Below are 26202 nucleotides of genomic sequence, written 5' to 3' on the forward strand. Positions count from 1 at the left end.
AGGTCTTCATTATTATTATTTATTAGATTTGTATGGCGACCCTCTCTGAAGACTCATTCGGTTGCAACTTGTCTTTATGTCTGCAATTGAATCTGCATGTAGCTATAACACTAACTATAGCACTTAGACTTATATACCGCTTCACAGTGCTTTACAACCCTCTCTAAGCAGTTTACAGAGTCATTATATTGCCCCCAACAATCTGAGTCCTCCTGTTATCGACCTTGGAAGGATGGAAGGCTGAGTCAACCTTGAGCCAGTCAGGACTGAGGAATTGAACTCCTGGCAATGTGAGCAGAGTTCGTCTGCAATACTGCATTCTAAACACTTTCTTATCAAGGCTCATGTATCTGTGTATGAATGCTTGTAATATGTAATGACTGGGAAATGTTATATCCAGCACAGTGGTGGGTTTCAGTGTTTTTTTACTACAGGTTCTGTGGGTGTGGCTTGATTGGTGGGTGTGGCTTGGTGGCCATGTGATTGGGTGGGTATGGCTTGGTGGGCATGGTAGGGGAAGGATACTGTAAAATCTCCATTCCCACCCCATTCCCACCCCATTTATTTATTTAATCCAATACATAATACACATTGAAGAGAATAGATATGTAGTAATATAAGTAAAGAAAAGAATAGAAGAAAAGATATAAAAGTATAGGTGAACATATTTGAAAGGAAGAAAAGATAAATGAGATAAGGAGAGACAACTGGACAGGGGACGGTTCTCCAGAACTGGTCAGAACCTGCGGAAACCCACCTCTGATCCAGCAGACACAGTGATATCTTTGAAAGTGAAGTCATGGAATTGAAAAGAACAAAAGACCTAGCTAGCTTTTCCAAGCAATAAAGTATTCCCAAATTATATCCTAAGATGTAGTCCTGTTTCCTCTTGCAAAAATTATCTTGCCTGGGAGGTTCTTTAAAAACTTCCAAAAGATCCAAGTTTAATTGTCTTTGACATAATGTGGTGGTATGGTTAAATAGATTTGAAACATGATCAGCTCTGCTCAAGACTACTTCCACTAAAGCAATGATTTTCACCTGAAATGACTCAGCTCCACATTTGCATTGGCTGTGATTGACTTCAGGCAAAACAAAGTCTTTATGGAAGGACAGGTACCATTTTTGAGGAGACAAATTCAGGGCTAGGCCTACTTTTAGGCAAAGTAAATCAGACACTTCTTGCAACAGCTGCTATAGTGGAGGAAGATAAACAGAAGGGTTGTTTCATACTTTCTTCTATTATTAAACTTATTTCTGGTTGCAATGGGCACATTGTTCAGTTCCCAGAATTGTAAGACTTCAATTGTCAATCCAGTAGACATCTGTAAATGTTATGGAGAGGGGATACATTTTGTATTTTGTAGCAAACTATCTCAGGACAAACTTCACAAAATTGTGTAGCTGGTGCCCAGATTGAATTGATTGATTTAAAGGAATGTTAAGACATGAGTACACCACACCACAAGCTTTTGAAAAGAACAAAATGTTTTGAAGCTGTTAGGTTACATAGCTTCCACTTATAGTTAAATACTGGGAAGAATTAGCGATTTTGAAAAATATAATTCTGCTATTTTCAGATCAAAATGTAGTTTTATCAGTGTGGTAAAAAGTCTTTTTTTGATATCTCTAGAGAACCCAGCCTTTTAATGGGGCACTTGTGGCAGAATGTTATTTTTCCAAAACTCATATTTTATTGTACAATTGTAGGCTTAGTCTCATTGATGTAATGCAACTAAAATATTTTTTCCATGTTCTCATTCCCCCTGGTCCACTTCTGTGCACAAGGAAATCAGATGAAAGATATCAACAGATTGCTAGGATTTGAAGCATTGCTTTTTCAATGAACTGAGCACAGTGTCTGTCCAGGCTATTGATTTGCCAAGCAGGTTTAACTCATAGTTGCTTGCATGCATGATTTAACTGCCTATCGGTGGGGGTTTCCAGAAAAAAGAAATGCAACATTTTCTACAGGAGTAAATGAAGCAAATATTGTTCCCTGGAGGAAATAGAACAATGTGTATCCACAGGTCCCTTCTGACATTTTTTTTAAAAAAAAGAGTATGTTACTGTAACCTATAACAGAAAATATAAACATGCTGACAAATAATTTTAAGATACTGTACTTTTGCTGAGTAGCACATAGTATATGAACCAAGTTGAAGTCTTATAATAAATGTTTTGAAATGGGCAATAATGCCAGAAGTGATGTTTGTTGAATTGAAATATTTTATTTTTTTTCTTCTGTAAAAGATTTTATATCACTTACCTATTATAATATATTTATATAACTTTCCATAGAACACTAAAGCTTGGTGACTCCAACATCACACTCATGATCTCTTATATTTTCCTGTATACTATCATAATTTATTATTTCTAAGCAAGATCTCATCGCAAACAGCAGTGCTAATGGATAAGTCAACTCCATTTTACTTTTGCAAATCCCATAAACCAAATTAATGAGTTAACAGATTAGGTACTGAATAGAAACATAGAAACATAGAAGACTGACGGCAGAAAAAGACCTCATGGTCCATCTAGTCTGCCCTTATACTATTTCCTGTGTTTTATCTTAGGATGGATATATGTTTATCCCAGGCATGTTTAAATTCAGTTACTGTGGATTTACCAACCACGTCTGCTGGAAGTTTGTTCCAAGGATCTACTACTCTTTCAGTGAAATAATATTTCCTCACATTGCTTTTGATCTTTCCCCCAACCAACTTCAGATTGTGTCCCCTTGTTCTTGTGTTCACTTTCCTATTAAAAACACTTCCCTCCTGAACCTTATTTAACCCTTTAACATATTTAAATGTTTCGATCATGTCCCCCCTTTTCCTTCTGTCCTCCAGACTATACAGATTGAGTTCATTAAGTCTTTCCTGATACATTGTATGCTTAAGACCTTCCACCATTCCTGTAGCCCGTCTTTGGACCCGTTCAATTTTGTCAATATCTTTTTGTAGGTGAGGTCTCCAGAACTGAACACAGTACTCCAAATGTGGTCTCACCAGCGCTCTATATAATGTGCTGTATGTACCAGTGTGAGTGTTTGTAACATTCATACAACAAAATTGGAGTATCGGAGAATCATAAATTTGGAGATATTTACAATTAAGAAAGAACGTAGAAGATTCCTTCTAAAATAGGAATCACTGAGATGAGCTATTTATCGATTGTTCCTTTTAGTGGAACTAAAGCTGAAAGAAACTCATCACTCTTGTTTTAATAATAATTATCACTAATGATCACTATTACATGAATTTATCCAGGGGTGTCAAACTTGTATTCTCACAGAGTCACAGTGGTTTTTTCCCCTTTTGCTAAACCGGGTGTCGGTGTGGCCATTGTGTGATGCATTCAACCCATGGGCCACAAGTTTGACAGCCCTGAATTATACCTTAAGCATAAGCATAAGCATTCATCTGACTCAATGTACTATGGAATTGCTTCTGCTCTGTGAGATCTTGGGAGATATTGAAATATTTTCAGCAATAAACTGGGCTCATGGGAATGCTCCTTACCACCTGTGTTCTTTAAGTTCTAATAAAGGACTATTATTATTTTGTGAGACATGCATTGATTTCCACACTTTATGTAAAAGGAGATTTTCTTTTGTCACCATATTCCATATTTCTTTATTTGCAGAAAATATGCTATGCTCTATGCTACATGCTATGTACAATACTTCCTGGCTGGTGGAATTAGCCTTCTAGCATATTGACTTGCAAAATCATCTCTGAATAATCCCTACTTTACACAGAATGCTTGGGACATAGCTTTATATGCATTGGTTGCATACAGCCAAAATATTCCATAACTGACTAGTACTTTGCTTCCCATTCACACGCATGTTTTTCTCAGAGGCAGAAATGCATGAAACAACTGATTATGTGAGGAACATCCTTGGTTCAAACCACAGTAAAAACTTCCAAAGTAATCTGCAATGGGACCATGTCAGCGGAATTCCGAAAAGCAAATTTCTGACTGATTCTTCATCCAAGTGAATATGTAATTAGTTTGATTTGTAGAGGTTCCAAAGAAGCTCATTTTTGACTGGTCTGTCTTTGAAACATGCAGCTGATTTCAGGCAAAACTTGTTGATTGATTAATTGATTGATTGATTGATTGATTGATTGATTTGATTTGATTTGTATGCCGCCCCTTTCCGTAGACTCGGGGCGGCTCACAACACAATAAAAACAGTTCATGACAAATCTAATAATTTACAATTTAAAATATTTAAAAACCCCATTATTAAACAGACGTACATACAAGCATACCATACATAAATTGTGTAGGCCCAGGGGAGATATCTCAGTTCCCCCATGCCTGTCGACAAAGGTGGGTTTTAAGGAGTTTACGAAAGGCAAGGAGGGTAGGGGCAGTTCTAATCTCTGGGGGGAGCTCGTTCCAGAGAGTCGGGGCTGCCACAGAGAAGGCTCTTTCCCTGGGGCCCGCCAACTGATATTGTTTAGTTGACAGGACCCGGAGAAGGCCCACTCTGTGGGACCTAATCGGTCGCTGGGATTTGTGCGGCAGAAGGCGGTCTCGGAGATATTTCACCTGATGTTGGTTAATTAAGAGCTATTTTGATTTGGTGTGATGTAAAATCAGGCTTTGTTAAATTTCAGGCTAACTTCCTTATTCTTAAAGCTATTGGGATGTTAATAGATCACAATACCTTCTCTACGCAGTGGTACATGATGATTTGCATGGTTGCTGGTACTTGTGTGATTTTAAATTGAATCCTGTGCTATTATGTAACAGTGCATATTCAATTGTCACTGATTTTCCAAGTTATCTTAGCTAACAATAACTTTTTATGTTATTTTACTCAAGTGTTAATTCTCTGTTTTGTAGTTCCAATATGTATGTCTGTCTTTAGCTGCAAGATATGCAGCAAACCCTTGATGGTGATAGTAGATTTCTACCAGGGATGGGTTGCTCTTGGATTGGCCAAACCAATATCAACCCACTGGATATGTCCCGATGATGTTATGGATCTGGTTCGGTCAGTGCCGATCCATGGGCATCACATCTTTTTTGGGATTTTTGGCTACTGATTATGGCTACTGATTATGCGCGGAAGCAGAATTGCATGAGAGGCTGCGAGCATGTGAGCAAGTGGAGCAAGCACACACATGTGAAACATCATGATGCGAATAGTGGTGAAAGTAAGTCAAATCCACTTACTTTCTGTTGTGGTTAGCTGTGGCCCAGCTCCTGCACCAAGCAATGTGGAGGTGGATGTGGGGGAGACATCCACAGGCCGCAGGCCTGTTTTGCTTCCAGTAGAATCTGTCTCCTCTGACCAAGGAAGCATGAGTGACATGGAAGAGGGGAGTTTGGCAGACAGCCCAGGAGGAGATCAATCATCTGTATCATCCCTGGATTCTGAACAAGAATTAATGACATATCCACGCATGCATAGAGTGATGCATGGGAGACAACAACTGAAGGATTATTACAAGAGAAAATGAGGTCACCTGTGGTTGGGTTGGGCTGCTGTAATTAGTGCTACAGATAAAAGTGCAGCCTGGTGTGTTAGCCTCATGGCAGTTTATCTGATTCATTGTTTCGTCAAGATCGTGGTTTTTTGCTGTTCAGGATTGTGTGTGTGGACTCTGTGGACTTTAGAATTGGACTCAATTTCCCAGTTATTGGGTGAGCAATTTCACCTGTGCCTTGTACCAGAAAATCCCTTTGACATTTAAAAAGGGAGCTGTTTCTGTTTTTCTGTTTATAAAAACTTTTGGGTTTTCCTTTTATCGTGTGGTGTGTGTCTTCCTGGACTAATTACCCTGTAATTATGGGCGGTTGAAACACGCCAGCAGAACACTTTCTAGCATGCTTAGATGATTGAATAATTTCCTTCCCTCCCCCCCATTGATTTCTAGATAGCTTTAAAATTGTGTTTCTCTAGTACTTTTCCAATTTGGACTGTAACTTTCCCAATATAAGGCAGGAACATCTTCCCTACTGAGAATGGTCTTAGGTGTATATATACACCTTTATTTTTAAACCGGCTACCAGATAATTAGATCATGGTCTATTAACCCGGAAGCTCTTGTCTATTGGAAAGTTGAGATTTGGTCGTATAAAGATAATGAATAAAGATCAAATCAGAAAATCAATACAGAAAGGAAGAAGTAATGAGTTAAGATGAAGACTGGGAAAATGAGGACTGGAGCTAACTTGATGAGATCCTAATAAAGAGTAAGAAGTTTAACAAGCAAAGGCAATATAACAGGAGTGTCAAACTTGATTGTGTCATGTGAAGTATGGTGACATTTTTTGCCTTTGCGTGGGCGTGGGCGGATGTCTCACTTGTTAAACTTATGACCCTTTATTAGTATCTTCTTACTCTTTATTAGGATCTCATCGTTAGCTTCACTCCTCTTTTTCTGTGGTCCAGCAGTTTGACAACCCTGCAATGTAAGAATCAGTGTAGGGATGCAGTGGAATCATGGATGATTTGTGACAATAGAAAGTTAAAGAGAAATAATGATTAGTGTAGGTGTAAATTACATTCAGTTGATGTACCTACCACCACATACCCCCACCCTCCTGGCCTTTTGGTGGTACATAACGTCACCTTACTGGCCTTCTGGAAAGCTGTAAATACCTGGGGCCATTGATTCGATGAGGTACCATTGTGATCTGGCCATAAATGATACATATGGTTTTATTGGAGAGTTTAAATTGTTTTAAAATTGTTTTTTCTTTTTAGATGTTTAAATATTAATATTATATGTCTTGTTCTTTTTGGTTGTGAGTCACCCAGAGTCTTAGGGAGTTGGGTGGCATACAAATTGAACTAACTAACTAACTAACTAACTAACTAACTAACTAACTAACTAACTAACTAACTAACTAACTAACAATTTGTTTCTTTTCATTCTTTGCTTACCCCCTTCTTACAGTTGGCATAAAGCATTTATCTCAAAGTGAATAGTGTGATGGATATATAATATGTATGTACCTGTATGTACGTGTTTCATAATTAGCTTTTATTCTAGGGAATATAAATATGAATGAACATTTAAAAAATAGGAAATGGTGGCTGAGTATTACGAAGGAGCAAGAAATGTATGATGCTGTTATTTTAAAGTCAATAATTTCGGTGTGGAGAGAACCAACAGGGGACAGGGTTTTATTTATCTTTTTCCTCCCCCTCCTTGGCCCGGGGACTCTGTTAAATACAAAAGCAAGTAAACAAAATTCCCCGAGGAAGCCCAATAAACCACAAGTCATGCCTAACCCTTCCCCAGCCCTGTGTTGTAAACAGCAGGTGGAACTTATGGCTAGTTTTTGTCTGCAAATGCTAACAATTATAGGTAATTTTTCATTTTGATGGAGGAAGCAGGTATTAAGGCAGGGAGAGAAAGGAAAGGGGAAAAAAATGATGGGCAGGGAGAATAAAAAATAGCCACAATGAGAGAAAGAGAGAGAGAGATTTCCCAAGGGTCTTATTCAATCCCAGGTCGACAACCTAACACGAATGTAGAGTGCTAGGTAGCTCCTTTTCATCCCCTTGAGTAAGATCTAATTGTCTCTGTACTGTCTGTTGGCAGATGCAGTCTCTACATAACAACAGCCCCCAGACAGAGCTGCTTGATTAATGCCTCCAGCTGTCATATGCCCCATTATCTGTGCATTTGCATAACTTAATGGTTTAGGACAGGGGAGAAAGGATGCTTAATTTAATGTTTAGCAGGCCCTTGATAGCTGAATAATTTAAGAACTGTCAAGGGAGGTCAGTCCTACAGCAATACAGCAAGACAGCTATAATTTCTGCATAATATTATTCTCTGGCTTAGGAGAAGTGGGAGACGATGATGAAGGGGTGTCGCTATCTATGTGTGTGTGTGAGAGAAAGTGAGTGTGTGAGAGAGTATACATGTGCACACAAAAGAACAACTGCCTGAAAGGAAGAATTATTTCTCTGATACATAAACTCTCCCGATCTAGCAGTTAGACAAGCATATACTATAAGCTTATGTGCGAAAACAGCCTTTAGGGAAAGGGTTAATAGCTTGCAACCACCTCCCTCCCCCCCTCCCCCATAACCAATTTGCTGAAGGGGAGAAATACAGAATTTACTCAAATTCAACTAACAGCTCAACATGCTTTGAACAGGAAACGCTCTCAGTTTCATTAGATACTAATGAATATTATTAAGCTAATCTGCCATTTGTTTTCTAATTATGCATCACAAGGCACCACGGTGGCAGCTGAGGCAGCTGCCAGAATACATTTATTTTTATTCCTACATTACATTTCCTGACTGAATCGAGCAGGAAATTATTAGGACGACTTGAAAAAAGGATAACGGGGGAAACGCTCTCTAAGAGTCTCCTTTCAAATCAGTTAAGTGGTACCCTGGTCTCATCAGGGCTGTTTCATTTGTCCGCTTCAGTGAACGTGCCTGTGAAATGGGAATAGATACAGCTAATGAAAACAAGCGATCTTGGGTGAGTTTTCTGATGGATTTCATGGATTTCTCTCCAAAGATCCCCAACTTTCGTATAGACATATACAAAAAGTGATAAGGCCAGTGCTATCTCTTGCATGTTACATGTAAAGAAAACTCTGATAAATTGTCCTCGTACATGCATGGTTTATAGAATAGAATAGAATTTTATTGGCCAAGTGTGATTGGACACACAAGGAATTTGTCTTGGTGCATATGCTCTCAGCGTGCATAAAATAAAATATACATTTGTCAAGAATCATGTGGTACGACACTTAATGGCTTATAAAATTTGTGTATGGTATGCTAGTGTGTATGATTGGTTTTGAACTTGTGGTGTTCTTAAAATTAATTTAATATTGGATTTGTCTTGTATTGCTGTTGCTGTGAGCCGCCCCGAGTCTGCGGAGAGGGGCGGCATACAAATCTGATTAAACTGAAACTGAAACTGATTGTCATAGGGGTCAAATAAGCAATGAAGAAGCAATACTGTATTAATAAAAATCTTCAGATATAAGCAACAATTACAGTCATACAGTCAACATGGGAGGAAAAGGGTGATAGGAATGATGAGAAAAACTAGTAGAATAGAAGTGCAGATTTAGTAGAAAGTCTGACAGTGTTGAGGGAATTATTTGTTTAGTAGAGTGATGGCGTTCAACATTCAACCTCTCTTTAATCTCTTGGTTAAATAGATTAAAGACCATATTCCCCCACGTAACTCCCAGCGATCGACCAGAGCCCACTGGGTTGGCCTTCTCCAGGTTCCAATGCCGACTAGCGGGGCCTCGTGGGAGGACCTTCTCTGTGGTGGTTCTGGCTCTATGGAACCAACTGCCATCAGAGACTAGACTTTCAATCCTGGGCCGAGAAAGTTCAGAACTAAGATGCCTTAAACAAGATCTAAGTATTGCCCACAAGATCATATGCTGCAACGTCCTGCCTGTCGGCGACTACTTCAGCTTCAACCACAACAACACAAGAGCACACAACAGATTTAAACTTAATATTAACCGCTCCAAACTTGACTGTAAAAAATATGACTTCAGTAACCGAGTTGTCGAAGCGTGGAACTCATTACCGGACTCCATAGTGTCATCCCCAAACCCCCAACACTTTACCCTTAGATTATTTACGGTTGACCTATCCAGATTCCTAAGAGGTCAGTAAGGGGTGAGTACAAGTGCACTATAGTGCCTTCCATCCCCTGTCCTATTGCTCTCCTATATCTCCTATTCCTTTCTTCTATTCCTATATCTATTCTTCTATTCTTTCATTGATATGTTCTATTACTATATCTTCTTTTCTCTTCTTTCTTAGATATATTTTACTATGAGTATCTCCTCTATAACCTTCATCATGTATTTTACTATGTGTATATAGATATATACCCACTAAAACCCTCATTGTGTATTGGACAAAATAAATAAATAAAATAAATAAAATCAGCAGTGAAGGGATACCAGGTTTTTTACTACCACACTGTGGGCGTGGCTTATGCAGGACACCCTGCATTTTCTTTCAACATCTTTCAGTGCAAATTGGGTGCTCTGGGGTGGAGCTCCATTTTCACTACCCCACTGCGTCCCCCTCTATCCGGGCAGTAGCCCACCCCTGCCTCAGAGACTCATGCTGCCCCCACCCTCCTGGCCTTCCGAAAGGCTGTGAAAATATGGCTTTGCCAGCAGGCCTGGGAGCCATAGAACAACTAGCTCAGCCCCAAAGAGATGAATGTTATTGAATGAATGTTGTATTGGGGTGTTTTACTGGTTTATATTTATTAGTTGTTGTGTTATTCATTGCTATATATTGCATTGTATTCTATTGTTTATGGTTGTACGCCTCCCAGACCCCACTAGGAGTTGGGCGGTTTAGAAATTAATTAAATTAAATTAAATTTTGGGGAAAGGCTATTGAGAAGATAATCAGGCTCTGGTTGCAAGGTTTGGGAGTTAGGGTTTTGCTAGTTCCACTCCTCCTTGAGCAAGTAGCTCCAAAGGTTGAATTTTTGTTGGGGATGGGAGGGAGAGGTTGGGCACTGAAAGTACTTCATTATGCAGTACAGTGTTCCCTTGATTTCCGTGGGGGATGCATTCCGAGACCGCCCGCGAAAATCGAATTTCCGCGAAGTAGAGATGCGGAAGTAAATACACCATTTTTGGCTATGGACAGTATCACAAGCCTTCCCTTAACACTTTAAACCCCTAAATTACCATTTCCCATTCCCTTAACAACCATTTACTCACCATTATTACTGGTTCTCACCACTGAATAAGATAGTTAGTGATCCTGATATTTATAAACATAATTATTTATTAACAATAATTATTTTTTTTGTTATTTATTTGCAAAAATTATTAGTTTGGCGATGACATATGATGTCATCGGGTGGGAAACACCGTGGCATAGGGAAAAAAAGTGAAGTATTTTTTAATTAATATTTTTTGAAAAACCGTGGTATAGGCTATTCACGAAGTTCGAACCCGCGAAAATTGAGGGAACACTGTATTTTGGAATTCAGTCTTTTATGTCATTCAACATCCACAGGGAGAGGTCATCTGCCAGTTTGGGATGCTGCTAATATTTCAGCTATAGATGTCTACTCTGGACCCATTGGGAGAATGCAGTAGAAGTCATGACCCAGTATCTGGAGGCTGTCTAGGCCTGTATTGGGGTGGGGGGGATGACCACAGACTCATATTCCACCCAAACAAGATGGAGCGGATCATGATTCAGAGGATGATTGCTTTTAAGACCATACCATCTTTGGTGATGGGATTGTGCTGTGCTAGAAAAATGGGATTGTGCTGTGCATAGGGTCACTATGTTAGTACTGATAATTGCTGTGAAGATTATTGGAAGGCACTCCTTTAAACTCCAACCCCTCCATTTTATCTTAATGGTTTTCCTTTTCTTGAATCTTTTGCTTTTTCCTCTGATTTCTTTTTTGTTTTTTTACTTTCCAGATAGTTTGTGTTAGCTTTTATCTTGGCAGTTTCAAGTTGCATGGAAAGTTAACTTCCTGAATTCCCCAGCCAGCATATTGTCGTTATTTACATATCTGTTATTTCCCTCCCTCCCTCCCTTCCTTTTTCCTTCGTTCCTTCGTTCCTTCGTTCCTTCCTTCGTTCCTTCGTTCCTTCTCCTTTCAGTAAAGGCAGCCTTCTTTTCCTCTAGCCGAGATTGAAGTTGTGCTATATTGGTAACATTGTGATATGCACCTTCACTTCTTCCTTGCTTTGTGTTTTCACTTTTCTTTGCCTTTTATTGCTTAATTATTCAACGGATTGTTATTTTTATATTAGATTTTTAAAAGTTTAATTGAATGTGAACTGCCCTGAGCACTGTTGCATGTAGATTTGGGTAAAGACATTCTTCAGCGATGGAGAAATTAAGTGATGCATTTTTCATGAAGTATAATTGTACTGACATGGCATCCTCCAGATTCAGGGATAGTCTATCTATTGTGTAGTGGGTTGCAGTAGCCAAGAACAGACCAAGATGGATACAACAGCATTTATTGGCTCAAATTGAACTGTGTAACAGCAGGCAAATCACTGTAATTTATACTCTAGGCCCACAGGGCTTAATACTTGAAAGAGTCCAAATATGAATGTTCTAAGTTTCCCTTCAAAACAGTTGGAATTAACAATTAGGGTCACCCAAAAGTTAGTTTCACTTTAGCAGGGCTTAACACAACTATATATATTCAATACATAACACTATCACTAAATAGTGTTTCTAGGAAATAGTTAGCGTTCTCCTAATTCTCCATTTGGGCTATTCCCTTTGGAAAGCAGGATCCTGGATCATCTAAATCAGGAGTCTCCAAGCTTGGCAACTTTAAGACTTGTGGACTTCAAGTCCCAGAATTCCCCAGCCAGCCAGCCATGTTTGGAGACCCTTGATGCAAACCATTGGACCTATCTACCAAGCAACTTTTTTTGTTCTTAAAAGGTCTTAGACTAAATGCTTCCGTTGTTGGGAAAAAGTGAGGACATGTCCCATTTTTAGGGAACATTTGTGAGGCATATATTTCAATCAGCTACATTTCAGAATGTTGGCCAATTGGTTTATTGATAAGTAATTATTGCTATTAAATTAATAAGTTGAGTTTCTTTGGGGGGTATCCTATGCTCTAGGGATCTTGTCGAATTATAGTAGCTTGAGTAGCAATCTTTGTAATTATGTTGTTGTACAATTATTTTCTCTTTAGCTTAGATTGCTAAACTGAAATGAATCATTCAGATTCCTGGCTGGCAAACCTATTTTTCCCAGAGTTTTCAATAGCTTTTGAAAAAGGAACAATTTTAATAGTTCTTCACTGTAATGGAATATGAGGTTTGTCATTGAGTAGGTTTTGATAATGACCAGTGACCATTTCACTGAATTGGAACAGGGCTGAGGCTTGCACACAAATAAGATTGTCAATTCACAAGCTAGCCTAATTATTTTTAAGTCTGACATTGATGATACTATTTCTGCTTGTTCCAAACCAACAGATTGGAACAACAGCTGGCACAAGGACATTAAGCTTTTCTCCAAGGTAACACTCCAGGGAAATGGTAAGAATACGAAAGGAGGAGGAAGCAATTACATTCAATGGCTTTCTCCAACTGGATACCTCCAGATGTGCTGGACTACAGCTCTCACTAACTGCAGCCAGCGTGATTAACTAGAGTTAGTAGGCATTATAATCCAACACATCTGTATAACATCAGCATTCTGTATTAGAAAAGTAGGATGGCTTTGAAGAAGTGTCCACAGTATATTCAGAGGTGGACTGCTAAGGTGGAACGGTGATGTGTGCTCATCCCTGTGGCTCTGAGTGCTAGCAGAATCCAGTGCAATTATGCTACTGCACCTGGACAGGTAGTGAATTCACGCACGGACATGCAGGTGTGTCATGGGTGTGTGATTGAAAATCACACACGGACATACAGCTGCGTGATTGAACTTGTAACGGCATCCAAATCAGCTGAATACCACCTCTGGGGGGCAGGGTTTTATCTTGGCCTAGTTGCATTTCTAAATAACTTCTTAAACCCTTTTCAGAAAGTAAATGCGGTAAGAGAAAGCAAGTAAATGCATAAAAAATATTGTTTTCTTTCGGAGGAACTGCAGCTGTTCCATTGAAAGGAATAGCTTCCTTTAGCTCATAGGTTGAAAATTAAATGTTGATCTAGCCCAGGACTGACAATGTTTGCTTTTCATATCTGTCGCTGCACAGGTTTCAGAGGAAAGTTCTTAGTTACTTGACAGTCCTCGCGCCATCCTGAGCTTAGATCAATAACAATAAATATGAAAATTGCAACATATTTTTAAAAAAACAAATCTAAAATCAAGATGAATATTGTGGAAATGACTCCTATTCCCAAATTCTCTGAAACCTGTACAAAGAAAAGAAATAACAGGAAAGCTGAAAAGAAGCACAAATCAACCTGGACCTCTCCTGGAAATGTAGGACTGTGCCCTAAATATACGTAGTACATAAAAGCAGACATTCCTCTCCACTACATGATCCATTTCACATGCTATTACTCATACCATTTCAGTTCAGTTACTATCACCCCAGATAAAGAAGCAACAGTTACAACAGTTCAGTTAGTGACCGTTCAGAGTTGACTTGTGCCCATTTTTCACACTTATGACCATTGCAGCATCCCATGGGTCACGTGATCAAAATGGGGTTTGTTGGTGACTGACTCACATTTATGATGGTTGCAATGTCCCGGGATCGTGTGATCACCTTTTGCAATCTTCTGACAAGCAACGTCAATGGGGAAGCCAGGTTCACTAAACCAGTGTTTCCCAACCTTTTTTGAGCTGTGGCACATTATTCACATTTACAAAATCCTGGGGAACATTGAGCAGGGGGGGGGGGCTATAAAAGTTTGGACAAAAACCCCTCTCTTCCTCCCTTTCACCCTATTTCTCTCTCCCTCCCTCTTTCTTTCCCCCTCTCTCTCCCTCCCTCTTTCTGTCCCCCTCTCTCTCCATCCCTATTTCTTTCTTCCTTCCTTCCACTCTTTTTTGCTCTTTCTCTCTCCCTCCTTCCCTCTCTCTTTCTCTCTTTCTTGCTTTCTCTCTTTCTCTTGCATTCTCTCTCTCTCTCTTGCTCTCTCTTTTATTCTCTCTTTCTGTCTCACTTGCTTTCTCTCTCTCTCCCTTGCTTTCTCTCTTTCTCTCTCTCTTGCTTTCCTTCCCTCTTTCTCTTTCTCTCTTGCTTTCTCTCTCTTTCTTTCTTTCTCTCTCTCTTTCTCTTTCTTGCTTTCTTTCTCTTGCTTTCTCTCTCACACACACTCTTTCTCTTTCTCTCTCTCTTGCTTTCTTTTTCTCTCCCTCTCTTTCTTTCTTTCTCTCCTGCTTTCTCACACACACACACTCTTTCTCTCTCTCTCTCTTCCTTGCTTTCTCTCTCCCTCTTGATTTCTCTCTTGCTTTTACTTCTCTCTCTTTCTCTCTTGCTTTCTCTCCTCCTTTTTCTCTCTCTCTCTTTCTCTCTCGTGCACCACACCAGCAACAGAGAGAGAAAGAGAGAGAGAGCGGAGAGAGAGTGGAGGGCGGCTTGCTGGTCCGTGACCCCCTGGATCAGCAGCCCTGCATGGCCCCAGCACGGACTCCGCCGTCACCTTCGCCTAAGAGGCAGCAGCCACATTCACCCCTTCACCCTCCCAGGTGTCCGTGGCGCTCAGCGCCCGGCCACGTGCCACTTCCGCCTCCCGGTACCCCACCTGACTGTTACCTGCAGGAACAGGTGGTGGGGCGCCACGAAGGGCGGCACTTGAAAGCCACCACAGCGCCGTTGTTGTCATCACGGCACAAAGCCACACAGTCCCGGATCGCTTGCTTCTCCGGCCAGCAAGCCGGCTGCCTGGGAAAGCGGTGCGCTTTAAAAACGTGCGTTTTTCAAATGCGCTGCTTTCCTAGGCAGCAGACTTTGCTGGCCGGAGAAGGGAGCGATTCAGGACTGCGTGGCTTTGCGCCACTTCAAAAATTTCTGTGGGGGGGGGGGGTTTCCTAATGGCTGTGCAGGCGCCCGCCCACACAGCTTAGAAGCAACAGTGGCCGGTGCCCTCCCACCGGGCCCCAAAAGCTCATGCCATCACCGCTAGGGAAGCTCCAACCAGGCCGGGCTCGCGGCACACCTGACCATGTCCCGCGGCACACTAGTGTGCCGCGGCACACTGGTTGGGAAACACTGCACTAAACAATCATGTTATTAATTGAACGATTGTAGTGACTCACTTAAGAAATTTTATTATTTATTTATTTTATTTTATTCTTTGTCCAATATACAATACATATGGAAGAGAATAGACATTAAGTAATATATATAAAGATAGTAAGTAAAAAAGAAGAGAAGTAGATGAGAGGGAGAGAATATATATGATATATGAGATAAGGAAAGACAATTGGACAGGGGACGTTAGGCACACCAGTGCACTTATGTACGCCCCTTACTGGCCTCTTAGGAACCTGGAGAGGTCAATTGTGGATAGTCTAAGGGAGAAATGTTGGGGGTTGGGAGTTAACACTATTGAGTCCGGTAATGAGTTCCACTCTTTGACAACTCGATTGTTAAAGTCATGTTTTTTACAGTCAAGTTTAGAGCGGTTAATATTAAGTTTGAATCTGTTGCGTGCTCTTGTGTTGTTTTGGTTGAAGCTGAAGTAGTCATTGACCAGAAGGACGTTGCAGCATATGATCTTGTGGGCAATACTTAAATCGTGTTTTAGGCGCCGCAGTTCTAAGCTTTCAAGACTCAGGATAGTTAGTTTATTTTCATAGGGTATTCTGTTTTGAGTGGAGGAGTGAAGAGCTCTTCTGTGAAATATCTTTGGACGTTTTCGAAAGTGTTGATGTCTGAGATGTGGTGTGGGTTCCAGACAGATGAGCTGTATTCGAGAATGGGTCTGGCATAAGTTTTGTAAATGGGGCAAGAAAAGTCATAAAATGGGGCAAAATTCACTTAGCCAATATCTCACTTAGCGACATAAATTATGGGCTCTATTTGTGGTCATATGTTAAGGGCAGTGATGGGCTCCTACAGGTATGGTCAGGTACGCAGAACTGGTAGAATTTTTTTTCTTCTTCTCCCTTCTGGGCTCTGGGTATGTTTTTCCTATCGCAGTAAATGAGGTTGAATGTGTATAATTTTAGAAGAACTGGGCATGCGTGTGTGTACATACACTTTATATAGTATATAATGGATATTTTTGTGTGCCTGTGTGTAATATGTATGAACACATATGACATATATACATAGAATTAAGTAGTATACTTTGGATGTTCAGTAATAGTAAATAGATAGGGAAATTGTATCTCTTTGAGGTGAGGAGAGGCCAGGCACCCTAACCCTAACCCAAATCCCTGACGTGAATTACGTCAAGTTGGCCACCTTTAAGCCAGTTACATGACCTTTAAGCCATCCCCGGTCATATGATGGTCAAGCTACTCCCGCCTGGTCACATGCCCAGCAAGCCGCACCCACAAAATAAGCCACGCCCGCAGTGTGGTAGTAAATATTTTTGCAGCCCTTCATGGTTGAGGGCTAACTGTCTCAATTTATAGGGGGTAAAGCTGAAGAGTAAATTAGTCTTCCAAGGTGCTGGTTCTAATAACATCTTGAAAAGCTGAAAAGCAGATAGCAGGTTGAGCCTCCTCGAGTATCTTTCTCAAATACGGAAGTAAACCTATTCCAGATGAGAAAAAGACCGTAGCTCAGGAGCACATAAAATACTTCACATTCAGAAAATATCTATTTCGTTCTCTGCTATCTCCAGTTATTGCTGAGAGAATTTCCTGTCTCTGGCCCTTGAGAACATGATCAGTCACTGCAGGCAACTCTGAAATAGATCAGGTGGTGGACAGATACCCTCAGTGGTAATCTTGCAGTGGCCATCCATCAGTGCCCTGGCTGTTTAAGCTGCTCCTGTATTGTGTTTGTGTAAGCTTGACCCCTATGCTGACTTAAGAAAGTCTTGTCTTTAAGAATGTCAGAATCTTTGATAGCAGTTTGTAAGGCATTCAGGCCTGGACTGCAGGTTATCATGCATTCCACTGGGCATTTTCCTTGCCACTCAGCCCTGTCATTTTATGTTCCTGGAGAGCAAAGATCAATAGTTTTTTCTTCTTCTGGACGTTATCTACTTTAATGTGTAGGGGTTCATGCAAACGTGTACATACACACGGAGAGAAATAAATGCACACACGGACACCTTAGATTGAATATATATAAAGTAAAACCATCAAAACGTACATACATGCATGCAGAATAAATTCTGTTTTTTTAAACACAACCTTCTTATTACTTTGTTTTTTTCTGATGCCTTTTTGGCTTAATTGGATGATGAGTGCTATTATAGCACTATGGCTGCATTGTAAGGAAAGGATTCTGGTTCAACACTTAACATACTTTTCCTTCCTTCCTTCCTTCCTTCCTTCCTTCCTTCCTTCCTTCCTTCCTTCCTTCCTTCCTTCCTTCCTTCCCCCCTCCCTCCCTCACTTCCCTCCCTCCCTCCCTTTTTATTTTTATCCTCCCTCCCTCCCTTTCCTACCTCCCTCCCTTTCCTCCAACCCTCCCTTTTTATTTTTATCCTTCCTTCCTTCTCCCTCCCTCCCTCCCACCTCCTTCCCTCTTTCTTTCTTTCTTTCTTTTTCTTTCTTTCTTTCTTTCTCCCTCTCTCCCTGTTTTTCTCTCTCTTTCATTCCATTTAGAGAGGGCTATAAAGCACTGTGAAGTGGTATATAAGTCTAAGTGCTATTGCTATTCATGCAAATCCCAAGAGTACTCTCAATTCTTCACCCTGTAAAATATTTCCCCCCATAAAAGGCTGCCGGGAGCACCTATTATAAACACAGGGAGAGACTGTGTGAATTTTCTTGTAATCAAAATTAAAACTAGAGGTAAACCAGAATTTAATATAAACTGGAGAGATCTCCTCAATATTTTAGTAGGACTGCAAAAAATGGAAAAGCGCAGCAGCAAAATGGAGATATGCTGTACCTCCACCACCCACACATAAATTACCATAAGTCAGCTCAGTGGTTGATATCAGCGCATATGCTTCAGTCACAGGACTCACAGCTTAGAGACCCACTAAGGAAAAACCATATGTGCTCTTGTAATATCAGAACTGAATCGGCTGCAATTTAGAGTTGGGCAGTATTTTCGGATCAAACTCTCCTTGCTTGGATTGTAATATGGGTATCTTCCTGGAACAACATTATCTCTTTGCACAGCTGTTATTTATTGTTCTTAATATATCTTAATCATTTCAGCTTACGAGCACAATATCTGAAAACATAAGGATTTTGTTGCTGGATCAGACTAATGCTGTTGTATGATGTTCCTATGGGGCTAGAGTTTATCCAAAACCCAAAACAGAAGAAAAGGTTGGGGTACTAGCTGAAGAAGCACACAAAATGAAGTACAGTGGCACCTCTACTTAAGAACTTAAGACGTTCCATGACCAGGTTCTTCAGTATAAAGGTTTGTAAGTAGAAGCAATTTTTCCCATAGGAATCAATGTAAAAGCAAATAATGCCCTGAGTTCTACGGAGAGGGGCAGCATACAAATCTAATAAATAAATAAATAAATAAATGCGTGCAAACTCATTAGGAAAGAAATAATTTGGGTGGGAGGAGAAGGACGAAGAAGAGGAGGACAGTCGCTGCCGAAGGAAAAGGTGAGGTGAGGGGAATCAAAAAGATCCAAAACTTTAAGGCTTAAAAAAAAAGAGACTCTGAGGCAGCGAGGAGGAGCACGCACCTCCCATACACCCGGCGGGAGGCTGCCTCCCATACACTGCGCCAGAGAGAGAAACCCAGGTGGGCGAGAGGGGGGAACCTCCCGCTCCTTTGACCGAAAGGTGACTGCTGCTGCTGCTACCTGCTTCCTCTTCCTTCCCATGCTGAAGGGCTCTGGTGCCTTTCCTTCACTGTGGTGACTCCCCGGCTTGGCTGAAACCGAGTTGATCCAGCCGGGGCGAAGCGCCCCCTTTTGCCTTTCCGCTTCCTGATGCTTTGGGAAGCAACCTCGCGCTGGGTACACAGATGGGCCTGGTTCATCCTCCTCAGAATCTGTCATTACCAGAGGTGGACAAGGAGCACTCACAACAAAACTCACTTTACAAATGTCTCACTTAACAACAGAACTTTTGAGATCAATTGTGTCTGAAAGTCACCATCATGGAGATATCTCTGGTTGTTTATACTCCTATTACATGAAATCATGAAATGGCTACTCTACAACAATCAAGGCTACACCCATATTCATTGACACACTTTCCCCCATAAATTCATGCACACCACAGATCCTGCTTGAGATACCCCACCCACATAGCAACTTTCTACTTCAGAAGGCCTTCTGCTGCCACTAAGAAACATTCACACTCTTTCATGAGTTCCCTCTTGCATGTATTCACAGCGATGAAGCTAGACAAACTTACAATATCCTTACTCTGTAAGGGCTCCCCAACTCCCCCCTGGTTAAGAAGGGAGCGGGTCACCCTAAACAGAGCAGCTGGGTGGGATTCCGCTGATGCAATCAAGGTGGCATGATACACATATCTTGCCGCCTTGAGTGCCACTTTGTAAATCTTAATATAAGCTCTTACAAGTGTTTGATCGGATTCGGACTTACTCTTTCTCCATCACTTCTCTAGATGTCTCTTCTGGCATTTCAACTCCCGGAGCTCCTCGTTGAACCATGGAGCTCTACAAGGTCTAGTGCCGCGGAGAGGTCACAATGGCGCAATCCAGTCAAGAGCCTCCTCTGCAGCCTTGTTCCAGGCCTTAGCAAGAGACTCCGCTGAACTATTATGTTAGGTTGAAAGGCCATCTAAAGATTCTATTTGTTGCAAGAGGATTCAAAGGCATTTTCCAAGGAAGCTTTGGGCACAATGTTCTGAGACATCACCACACTCCTTCGTTCCCATGATAGCTTTATGCCAAATAGTAAAGTCTATTTTCTTGTACCTCTACTATCCCAAAATCTCAGTTCACAAAATAGATGTTTAATGATTTGAGATGCTTTTTGCCATGTAGAGCTTAGGAAGATATAAGCTCCCCTCCCCACTGATTGAAGCTCCTACCAATGCCTCCGTGGTGGTCCTGTGCCTTCTGCCTCTTCTCATCTCATCAGAGGTGGGTTCCTGGCAGTTTGGACGAGTTCTCTAGAACTGGTAGTGGGAATTGCCTCTCACTTGCCAAACTGGCAGTGATGGCTAGATAAACACGCCCCTGAACTGGTCTTCTGGCTTGAAATCTGTCCATCAGAGCCAAATTTATGTGAAAATAGCCTTTTACGCATGCACAGACAAATTTAACCTGGAAGTGATGGGGCTGTGTGGGTGTAGCAAAATGCGCACTTCTGGTATGACCCTGAACCGGTAGCAAAGGCAAGTTCGAACCCACCCATGCTTTGCACCGGGCTCTGACAATTTTTACTTATTGGTTTTCTTTGTATTTTTATTTTCCTTCATTGCAAATTTACATGACTTAAACATAGGCAAAGGCAGGGATGGGGTAGGATACTGACTGGAGGTCTATTTTTGTACTTCCTTACTGCTTAGCAGGGGAAAACACTCGTTAGCTGTGGAGATTCTTGCACAAAACATTATGATGGTGGCAGCGAAGGGCTGCAAAAATTTTTACTACCACAACGTGGCCGTTTCTTATTTTGTAGGTGTGGCTTGCTGGCCATGTGATCAGGTGGGAGTGGCTTGACAATCATGTGACCAGAGGGTGGCTTAAAGGTCATGTGACTGGCTTAAAGGTGGCCAACATGATGTCACTCATGTCAAAGGTTAGGGTTAGGGTGCCTGGCGTCTCCTCTCCTCAAAGAGATACAATTTCCCTAGCTATTTACTATTACTGAACATCCAAAATATACTATTTAATTCTATGTATACATGCCATATGTGTACATACATATTACACACAGGCACACAAAAATATGCATTATCTATTATATAAACTGTATGTATATGTACACACACATGCACATGCACAGCTCTTCTAAAATTATACACCTTTAACCTTATTTACTGCAATAGGAAAAACATATCCAGAGCCCAGAAGGGAAAAAAAGAAAAAAAAATCATTTTTTTTCTACTGGCTCTGCTTACCAAAATCAAGATTTTTCTACCGGTTCTACGTATCTGACCGTACCAATATCCAACTGATGGTGGCTATGAAGGTTTGTGGAGTGTTGATGCTGAATGTATGGAAAAGCCGCAAGATTTTAAAAGCAAAAAAAATTCCCTTGTGTCGAGAAGTGGTTATGGTGATAAAGCTGATCAAGACTTTATTGAAGTGCTTGATATTTTGTTTTAGGGAACCTAACACAGGTAGCCTTAAAAAAAAGATTTTCATTAAGTTGGATATGTTCTTGAAACATATTGACAATCCTGTATCTGCTTATAGGAAGAATATAGATTATACTTCCAAGAGATTATCCTTTTGCTCTATAAGGCTGTTCATTTACACCATTTCCTAACAACATATTTAACAGTCCATATCCTTAACAGACTTGGTGATTATAGTTCATGATCCTAGAACTGAACTTTGTAATTTAGTGGGGCACAAATGAAAATAAACAGAATTGCTTCTTTATGAGAAAAATTTTACGTATTAATTATTCTATATACAGTGATACCTCGTCTTACAAATGCCTCGTCATACAAACTTTTCAAGATACAAACCCAGGGTTTAAGATTTTTTTGCCTCTTCTTACAAACTATTTTCATCTTACAAACCCACTGCCGCCACTGGAATGCCCCGCCTCTGGACTTCTGTTGCCAGCGAAGCACCTGTTTTTGCGCTGCTGGGATTCCCCTGAGGCTCCCCTCCATGGGAAACCCCACCTCCGGACTTCTGTGTTTTTGTCATGCTGCAGGGGAATCCCAGCAGGGGAATCCCAGCAGCGCAATAACGGGCACTTTGCTGGCAATGGAAGTCCGGAGGTGGAGTTTCCCAGCGAGGGGAGCCTCAGTGAAATTGCAGCATCGCAAAAACACAGAAGTCCGGAGGTGGGGTTTCAAGGACTTTGGTGTTTTTGCGATGCTGTGATTTCACCAATGCTCCCTTTGTTGGGAAACCCCACCACCGGATTTCCGTTGCCAATGAAGCACTTGTTTTTGCAATGCTGGGATTCCCCTGCAGCATCACAAAAACACAGAAGTCTGGAGGTGGGGTTTCCCATGGAGGGGAGCCTTGGGAAAATCCCAGCAGCACAAAAACGGGCGATTCAGCTGGCAAAAGGGGTGAATTTTGGGCTTGCACGCATTAATCGCTTTTCCATTGATTCCTATGGGAAACATTGTTTCGTCTTACAAACTTTTCACCTTAAGAACCTCGTCCAGGAACAAATTAAGTTTGTAAGATAAGGTATCACTGTACTTGGTGAAAGTGAACCTTTTTAAAAAATAAGGGGCTTTTTTTTTAGCATTTGCTTCTCTCTGAATTCTGAAGACAAAGTTCAGCACACAATGGAACTATCATCTGTCACGTTGGGAAACTGAACACTTTGTCATCTGTTTGAGTTCAGGCTCAGAACTAGTTCTGAAAATGCAGGGGAAAGTATTACTGAAGACCACACTGTTCTTGTTCATAAAATTAGAATAGAACAGAGCAGAGCAGAACAGAATAGAATTTTAGAAACAAAGAAAAATATAAGTAAGAATTAGATAGTTAAGAGAGAATGGGGCTTTGTCTATTGTTTTTAATCATGTTATTTTTTGTATTTTTCTTTTCCGTTTGTTTTTTTGTTGTGCTGTTTGTTATGATTTACACTCACTTTTGTAAATACAATGTTTATATTTGATTTTAATCAATAAACATTTTTTTTTTTAAAAAAAGAACATCTTCACAGTCATGGGATTAGAATTCGGGCCCTTTGTAACCAGCAAGCATTTAGGACAGCTGTAGCATCCTGCAGTCTTGTCGTCACCATTTGTGACCTGCAAAGTCAATTTCTGACATCAAGGTGGAAGCTGCTACCAAGTTGCAAATCGTGGTCACATGATGCCACACTCAACAACCGCCCCCAGAATTGCCATCTTAAATCAACTCAGTGACATGACACCATCCTTCATGACTGTGCTGCAATAGTCACAGAGTTGCCAGTCTCTATTTTCAGTCATAACTGAAGATATAACATGTAAAGAAAGGGAGTGGATTTCAGCTGCAGGTTCACAGGTGCCCTCTTCACTTTTAATTAATTAATTAATTAATTGGACTTATATGATGCCCCTCTCCGTGGACCCCTCTTGCCATAATGTTCCCTATCTATGGGTGACCATTCTCTACCAGAGGATACACTAGTGGCTTAGATAGTTTTTTCCCCATGTCAGAAGTGGTGAGTGGTCTAACACATGGCAACTCCAAATCTCAACTAGCAAATGATCTGTCCTATACATTGGGAAGAAGAATCTGAACTTCAAATACGAACTGAATAATCAAATTATCACAGATAATCCCCACTCGGTTAAAGACCTCGGTATACTAATAACAAAAGATTTAAGTGCCAAAGCCCACTGCAACAATATAGCCAAGAAGGCTTCAAGAGTTGTAAACCTAATCCTACGTAGCTTCTGCTATGGCAATCTCACACTGCTTACAAGAGCTTACAAAACTTTTGCCAGACCCATCCTCGAATACAGCTCATCTGTTTGGAACCCATATCGCATCTCAGACATTAAAACCCTTGAAAATGTCCAAAGATACTTCACCCAAAGAGCCCTTCATTCCTCCACTCAAAATAGAATACCCTACGAGACTAGACTTTCAATCCTGGGCCTAGAAAGCCTAGAACTAAGACGCCTTAAACAAGATCTAAGTATTGCCCACAAGATCATATGCTGCAACATCCTGCCTGTCGGTGACTACTTCAGCTTCAACCACAATAACACAAGAGCACACAACAGATTTAAACTTAATATTAACCGCTCCAAACATGACTGTAAAAAATATGACTTCAGTAACCGAGTTGTCGAAGCATGGAACTCATTACCGGGCTCCATAGTGTCATCCCCAAACCCCCAACACTTTACCCTTTGATTATCTATGGTTGACCTATCCATATTCCTAAGAGGTCAGTAAGGGACAAGTACAAGTGCACTAGAGTGCTTTCCGTCCCCTGTCCTATTGCTCTCCTATATCTCCTATACCTTTCTTGTATTCCTATATCTCTTCTTCTATTCTTTCATTGATATGTTCAGTTACTATATCTTCTTTTCTATTCTTTCATAGATATATTTTACTATGAGTATCTGCTCTATAACCTTCATCATGTATTTTACTATGTATATATACCCACTAAAACTCTCATTGTGTATTGGACTAACTAACTAACTAACTAACTAACTAACTAACTAACTAACTAACTAAATAAATAAATAAATAAATAAATAAAACAAAACATATCAACCAGTGACATCAAAGTTGTTTGAGGGACACCTGGTTGGGGGCTCCTCTTATGTCCCCATTAGGTTGCCTACCCAAGTGGTACCCATTTTTCTACTTAGTTGCCATCCTTTCAAACTGCTGGGTCAAAGGAGCTGGAGTGGGTATCAGGAGCACAGCCTGCCACATAGCAGCAACTGGGACTTGAACACAAACCTGTCAGTCTGATGTCCTAACCATGTGAGACACTGTCTTCCTTTTGGCTCAGACAGTGGAAATTTATGACAATTGTATGTAAGAAAAGTTAAGTTTAGATAGAGGCTTTTTATTTAAGAACTCCAAATAAGGACAAATTGCAAAACTTTAAAAAAAACAACCCAGCATATTTTTTAAAAATACAACCCACCATATTAGGCATGCCAGAAAATGAGCACTACTTTATTTGAACATAGTGCAATGTATTAGATTTAATTAATTAGGATATTATTTTTAAAAGAAATTTGCTTCTAAGATTCACATGTTAGCTTTCAGATTAATATTGTTAATCATATCTGATTGTCTCATTATTTTCTCTGGTGTTTTAAAGAGAATTTTAGCAGAATGCTCCCCCATTAGAATGATAACAATTTCTAAATGCAGTATCAAAAGAAAGCAGGCTAGCAAACAAACAGGAAAAAAAGATCAAGCAACTTGACAGATTCAATCTGGGTTGCTTTGTGCACTGATGATCAATTTTATTTCAAGGCCAATAAAATAAATTATGTGTTCTTATTAACCTGAAAACATGTGGTGCATTTTAATTCTAAACAAGGAAAAGTTTACTGAAAGATAAAACAGCTAGCAGATTTGTATCTCATGTTACAGATCTAGTATAAGGTGACCAGACGGCCCGCTTTCGGTGGGACAGTCCCGCTTTTGTCTCCATCATTCCTGTATGTGACTCCTGATTATTTTTATATAAGCCACATCTTGCCAGGCTTACAGAATAGATGGAAGGTTGGACCCTTGATCTATTTCAATATTACAGATCCATTGTTTCCATTTGAGACTGCCTTGTGTTCAACATAAGTAACATCTCGGGTGTCTTTATCTGACTTGCCAGACTATCTAAGCAGGTGGAAGAAATAGGAAACTATGACCAAAAAGATCTGCCCCCCATTTCCATCAATAATAATAATAATAATAATAATAATAATAATAATAATAATATCACCTCGAGGTTCGATTACTGCAGCGCTCTCTACATGGGGCTACCTTTGAAAAGTGTTCGGAAACTCCAGAATGCGGCCGCGAGAGCCATCGTGGGGCTTCC

The sequence above is a fragment of the Erythrolamprus reginae genome, chromosome 2 (genome assembly GCF_031021105.1).
Source record: "Erythrolamprus reginae isolate rEryReg1 chromosome 2, rEryReg1.hap1, whole genome shotgun sequence".
Lineage (NCBI taxonomy): Eukaryota > Metazoa > Chordata > Lepidosauria > Squamata > Dipsadidae > Erythrolamprus > Erythrolamprus reginae.